General features: G+C 36.7%; 1 pseudogene; it reads left to right on the top strand.

The window, feature by feature from the left end:
• Positions 1–2,792: 2,792 nt before the first annotated feature.
• On the top strand, positions 2,793–3,860 carry LOC143611141 (secoisolariciresinol dehydrogenase pseudogene; annotated as a pseudogene).
• The last annotated feature ends 3,127 nt before the right edge of the window (positions 3,861–6,987 follow it).

Genomic DNA, 6,987 nt, shown 5'->3' with positions numbered 1-6,987 from the left:
AACTACTGACGGTTGCCCCCCGCTATGAATCTGTTCAAATGATCATCTGGGTCGGATATACCATCATATGTGCCTATGCTGGACATTTGTTTGGCACTTTTTGGGGCAATTGCTTCTGCAATGTCCCTTGCAAATTTGGACGTTCCTGCATTTGCAACGTTTGGTCTGAATGTTTTGGAGAAGTCACGTGGACTTCCACCTGTGTTTTTGGTTTGAAGGCTTCTCCAAAATGCCTTCTCGGTTGGGAGTCCGTTTCCTTACGCTTCCCTTCTGCCCTATGGCGAGGGTTCGCGTCGGAGTCGGATTCCTCCGAGTCATTGTCCAAGTAATATTCGAATTCATCAGCCTGTTGGACGGAACGCAAGCGTTCGTCCAACTCAGCTTGGAATTCCCTCTGACGTGCCTCCGCCCATGCCTTAACTTCATCGAGAGTTTGGCGGGGGAGTCTTCGTTTTTCAAACTGGGTATCGGTGAATCCCAGTGGGCGATCATTTACTGCACTTGCCCCAGCTTGGGTAACTGGGTAGTGTTCGTAAAATTTACTTCACTTGCCCCGGCTTGGGTAGCCGGGGGTAGTGTTTGTAAAAACTGTGTAGCCGGTATTCCCCCCAGTAGCTGGGGTTGTGGTTACCGGAATTTCTTTAACCATCTTTCTAAAAGTTTGAAAAAACTGGAGAAAAATAAAGTTCTAGCTTTATGCACGGATGGCGCCAATGAAGAAACACTAACCGGACCCCGGGCAGATTACGGATAACCTGGGGGTTAGATAGATGTTTCCCACGAGGGGTTAGACCCAGAGAAGATGGTTCTTCTGATAACCTGCAAAACAGACACCGTGAGCTTGTCACTGAGAAGGGGAGGGTTCCTCCTTGTGACCACCCTCCGGCGTGAGAATCAGACTAGATTGCTCTTTAAATATAAATGTATATTAAGAGATTGCTAGAGCAGATATCAGGTATAATATGATGATACAAGATAAGATACGATGGTCATACCATTTGTGGTATTTATAGCCGAAGGTAGGTTTCCAAGGAGGTGTGGCCGGCTGCAACAGTGTTCCTGTTCCACCAACAGTGGCCTACGCACGTGCCCTGTTGGTAGTTGGTGGGTAGGCAGCGGCTGATAGTGACCAGGCCTGCTGTGTACTATTCCTTTTCCACCAACTGCCGGCTATGCACGTGGTATGGCAGTAGTTGGTGAGTAGGCAGCGGCTAATAGTGACATACAGTACAGGAGCATGCTGCTCGCCATACTGTTGTCAATAAGCTGTCGTATCTTTAGTCAGATCTTTTTCCCATACCTCGTCAGGTACAGTACAGAAGATCTTCCCGTATCGTACGGACTGGCTTATTTGGGCGGGAGTATTCCCCCTCCCGCCCTTGTGCGGGATTGTTCCCGGCTTCGCTCATTCCTTCAGGTGACACTGAGTGATTGAGAGCTAAGTGCCTTGTGCGTGTAGCCTTGCTGCGCGGGTGGCCTTCCCTTATGGCTTGTATCCGAGGCTGCGGGGACATGCGGAGTCCTTCACCATTGGGAGGCATTTCCTGCGGGAACAGCTTGCGTACTGCGCGTAAGGACGTCACGTCTCTGAGCATGGTTGGTCCTGCGGATCCAGTTGGTTTCTGCGCAGACGTCCCTGTTCAAGGTGAGTCTTGCAGGTCCAACTGGGCTCTGCTGGGACCTACCTCTTCAGACAGTGCGAGTATTTTAGGAACATGAAATTTTCCAGGATGATTAATTTATAGAACACAATATAAGGGGTGAGTATATTGAAGACAATATTGTCGGGGCGAGCTTTTTTCATTAACTAACTTTTTTTGTCCTTTTTGAGTATTATATTATTATAATTAATACTCAAAAATCAAGCTGGGTTATAATATTTATATCGAAACGTTCAATATAAATATGACCCGGTTCGGTTTTAAATAAAATTTATGTCAACACGTAGAATAATAAAAACCTGTCATAACAGTATATTCAAAATTTTAAACACTTTATATTTTAAAAGTGATAAAAGAAAAACTAAAATTAAAGGTAATCATTTAATATTAAAAAAACAAAAAAAATATGAAAAAACTTGTCCCGGCAATTTGTTCTTAAAAATACTCGCCCTTTGTATTTTGTTATATAAAATACTCGTCTTGACAATTTTATACTTTAAAATACTCGCCTCTTGCATTTTGTTTCTGCAAAATACTCGTTCCGGACAATTTTTTTCTTCAAAATACTCTGGCCGGAGTGTTTTATTATGGACATTTTAGGCCCTAAATCAATTTGATGGACAATTTTAAAATCTCTTTCTTGTAAATAGGCATGGGAATTTTTCCAAAGGAAAAAAGCTAAAGGTCAAGCTAATGCCACAAATTATATAATGGTTAAATGTATGATCAATGCAAGACTCTGACATATTTGGACTAAATTCAGTTTGCCACCATCCCAGTTTTACTTTGTGACATTAATTTGAGATTTTTAGGGCTCTAAAGGAGTATATAAAAAAATTTAGCCTTTTTAGTTTGAAAAATAGGGGAAAGTTTGTTAGGCTAGATTAGAAATCTTGGTTTCTTTCTCTTTTTGATTTCGTACTTTTTGTGCCATTTCTTGTCTACCGATCGACTTGCTAGTCAAGCTGTTTTTAATGAAATATTGTTAAAAGAAAATAACTATTAAAATAAAATAAATAGTTGAGGGTCGTCCTAAAACTTTTTTCTATTTAAAGGCTTCAAAGTTTCTTTCCAAGTTAATATTATCATATTTGATCACAAGTGCCTTCTAACTTTATCAACCAAAAAACCATGGCAAATATTACTGAAAGGTAATCACCTACTTGTTATTTAATTTTACACACAAGCACAAACACATGCGATGATTAATCAATATTGACATACATATTCCTGAAGCGTTATATAGATCTAAATTTAATTGTGTTTCTATGTAGAAAGTTTTATATAAAAAAACTGTTGTTGGGGCTAAAAGGATTCTTCATTCTTCAATTTATTTTTGTTATTTTACGCATCGATCTTCATCATTTTCTTAACCGAGGGTAGATAATCCGTTACTTTACCTATAGGTTGGCTACCAAGGTAGCATTTATTACAGGCGGAGCTCAAGGGATAGGAGAGAAAACCGCAAGGCTATTCGTCAAACATGGAGCCAAAGTAGTCATTGCCGATATCCAAGATGAATTAGGCCAATCTGTATGTCTAGATATCGGTCTAGACAATGCTACATTTGTCCATTGTGACGTGACTATTGAATCAGAAGTTGAAAACGCCATAAACTTAACACTTGCAAAATATGGTAAGTTGGACATAATGATCAATAATGCAGCCATACTAGGTGACCTAAAGCCTAGTATTCTTGATAACAATCAGTCAGATTTTGAGCGAGTGATAAGCGTAAATTTAACCGGTGTGTTCTTGGGAACAAAGCATGCAGCTCGAGTCATGATCCCAGCTCGTAGTGGCAACATTATTATGATGGGAAGTGTGTCAGGGAGCATTGGAGGGATTATTTCTCATGCTTATTCGAGTTCAAAGCATGCGATCGTGGGGCTTACTAAGAACACCGCAGCTGAGCTTGGTCAATATGGGATTCGGGTTAATTGCTTATCACCTTATTTCATTTGTTCACAATCATCCATTAAGATGAGAAAAGATTATCCAGAAAAATACTCAAAAGTCTATTCAAATCTTAAAGGAGTAGTTCTTAGTGAAGATGATGTTGCGGAAGCTGCTTTATTCCTAACTAGCGATGCGGCCAAGTATATGAGCGGGCATAATCTGGTACTTGATGGAGGGTTTACGGTGATTAATCCGGCTTTTGGTCTATTTGCTCGAGCTACCCCTGTGGAATTGTCTTGAGTTGCTTGTTTTAGTTGCAATATTTTCATAATAACTAAGTTTATAATAAGAGTAACGCATTTGCCATGAATGAAATAAATATCTTTTATATGATATATTTGGCATAGTTTACCTGCAAAATTTAGTTGGCAAGTTTCATTTCAATATAGGTCACAAGTTGGTTTTTAATGTGATCATATCGGTGAACAGTTGAATAGATGGCGGCATTACAGGTCGATGACCTTGTTGGTTGGCAAAGAGAGGGTTATTAGGGCCATTGTTATTTGCGAGCAAACTAGACCACCACAATTGAGCTGGTTCCCCCGGGTTTGGGTTTGGGATCGGTTTTGGGTTCGGGTTTGAGCTCGAGCTTTGGTTCGGGTTTGGGTTTGAGCTCAAATTCATAAAGTTGAGAGATTTGTTTGAGTAAAATGACGGTGTAGAGAGATTTGTTTGAGTAAAATGATGGTGTTTGTTTGAGAATTTATAGAAAGTTGTTTGAGTAAAGCAGGTGAACGATCTTATGATGATTTTATCTCTCCACATGCAAAACACATGTCAATCCCCCATCAACTTAAAACGCTCATAACATTTTCATACGATATTTTTTAAAAAGAATTATCACCATAATAACAAGCATTTGTTTATCTTTAATATAAATATCATATTGTTATATTAAAATAAAAGAATAGTGGGTTTCTTTATATTGTGTTATTGGTTGTTCATTGTATTTTTTAATTGGGTTTTTATATGCATTGTGTTATAGATTTTAGTCATTGTGTTTTTCAATTGGTACTCATATTAAAGATAAAAATTAAAACAAAGATTACGTCATTGTGTTTTTTGTTCGTCATTGTGTCTTTGTACTTAATTTATCTTTCTAGTTATCATTGTGATTTAGTCATTGTATAATGCATTCATTGTCTTTTGTTCGAAATTGACATGTGACATTCACTTAATTTGAGAAAAATAGTATTATGTTCATTGTGTGTTACGTTCAAGTCAATGTGTAATATGTAGTTTCCATTGTGTCTTACATTTCAGGTCATTATGTTATATGTATTCATCATTGTGTGAAAGGTCATTGTGTTATATGTATTCATTATTGTGTTTTATGTATTTGATAATTTGTTGGTAGTTTTCATTATATTTGCATATTATTTTTACACAACAGTGTTATTAGTATCTAAAAAAACAATGATGAGTTGAAAGACACAATAACAAAAAAAACACAATGGCATACAGAAAGACACAATGGTAAGCAAAAAGACACAATGACATAATTATTGTTTTAATTATTAAACAACAAAATCATACTCGTATTAAAGATAAAACGCTTATGGCGAAATTTTTTTCCTAACTATCATATGAAAAACTTATTGGTGTTTTAAAATGATAGAGGAATTAACATGTGACTTGCATGTGGAGAGAGAAAATGGTTTCTCACACTTCTTATTTTTGTTGATCTTTGTAGAATAACTCAACCCCTCTTTTAAAAATTATATTTACATATTATAAGTGAAAAAAAAAAGTTAAAAAGTTTAACACTGTGTAGAGCAAAGAAAGGGCGAATGACGTATTTGTTATATGAATTTAACCTGCTAAATGAATCTGTTTTTTCAGATACTAAATCAGGTTTGAACGGGCTACACTATTTTTTTTGTTTAAAATAACAACTATTTAAAATTAGGACTTTTGATGTAATGATATAATGCTAAATATATATAAATCCCTTATATATTTTAATTAATATTTTATTAGTTTTTGTTTGGTTTTTATTAGAATTTGTATATTACTAACATATTTGAATAATGTAGGTTCCGGAGGTTTATCGTGGTTAGAAAGGACGAAAAACAAGCTAAAACAAGCAAAACCGGTGAACCAGGGCATCAGAATTGAACCGTACTGCATCAGAATTGAACCGGACCGCATCACGAAACGAACTGAACCGGTCAGCCACCCCTAGCCCGCGACGCCGAGCGACCGGGAGGCATAATCCCGCCGCGCGGCGCTCTGGGCACCCAGTTTCTCGAATTTTCTTCGTTTTTTATCAGTTTTGGGCCCAGAAAACCTATTTAAACACCCCTAAACTTAATCCTGAGCATACCCTGCGAACCGGAGCCGAATTTGGAGTTTCCCGGAGCTTAGGATTGCAATATTTGGCGGGTTTGAAGGCAAGGAATCAGCCGGCGAAGTACTTATTATTCAAGGACGAAGACCACGGGTTTTATCGACTTTAATCTTCCGTTTTTATTTATTTTCGTCATGATTTCGTTTATTATTGTTTTGCTTTACTTTAAGATGCTAGACTAATCATTATAGACTGCCTAGGCTTATGATGAACCTACTTTGATGTTGTGTTTTGATTTGGGATTTATTTATCGTTATGGTTTATGATTTAGTAAAAGGTTTAATTATATTAAATTGATGCGTATGGATACTTAGGATTGTTTGATTAATTGTTATTATTCCATAGTTGCCTTGATTATTGTTTGTCATTATGATAGGTTGCTATTAGGTCATCTACTTTGTGTTTTTGAATATTTTATGATTGATTCGCGATTAGATCATAGGAATAATAATCATTAATTAAATAAACCTAAGTGTACTGCTAACCTAAATCTGTAAAGTACTAGGTTATTAATAGATCTTTATTATTAGATCTTGCTAGATTTAGTTCTTCAAAAAGGAGTCCATTTAGGTTTGATTATTTAATTATTGTCTATTGAATCAATTAAATATATTAAACTGTCTTTGATTTCCGCGCTGTAAGGTAGGATTTCGTATAAAGGAACTAAGTCATAAATAATTAGGTGACCGTAAGGAAACGTGATTTTTAATACTGGTGTGCGTCAAAACTTATTAGAAACCCATAGGTGTCTCTTGAGAAGGGTCAGGGGTCCTGTTCGGATTTTCTCTTAGGTCTCTATTTTACGATCCCAGTCCATAACTAAATATTTTCCTGATTAATTAACAACTGAAATTTAGGGGATTTTAGCCTAGGTAGTTATCTCATCATCATCTGAATTAAGTCCAAGTTCTAAGTTTAGTCGTCTTTAGTTTTCTTAATTAGTTTAAATTAGTTTAAAATTAGTTTATTAGTAAAACCCCCCTTACACAAATAATTAATAAATAGTCGTGTCTGTAG

Source organism: Bidens hawaiensis, unplaced genomic scaffold (assembly GCF_021521415.1).
Source record: "Bidens hawaiensis isolate Kalapana, Puna unplaced genomic scaffold, B.hawaiensis_p1.1 tig00029621_1, whole genome shotgun sequence".
Lineage (NCBI taxonomy): Eukaryota > Viridiplantae > Streptophyta > Magnoliopsida > Asterales > Asteraceae > Bidens > Bidens hawaiensis.
The sequence above is the reverse complement of the archived record's forward strand: the minus strand, read 5'-3'. Positions and strand labels throughout refer to the sequence as shown.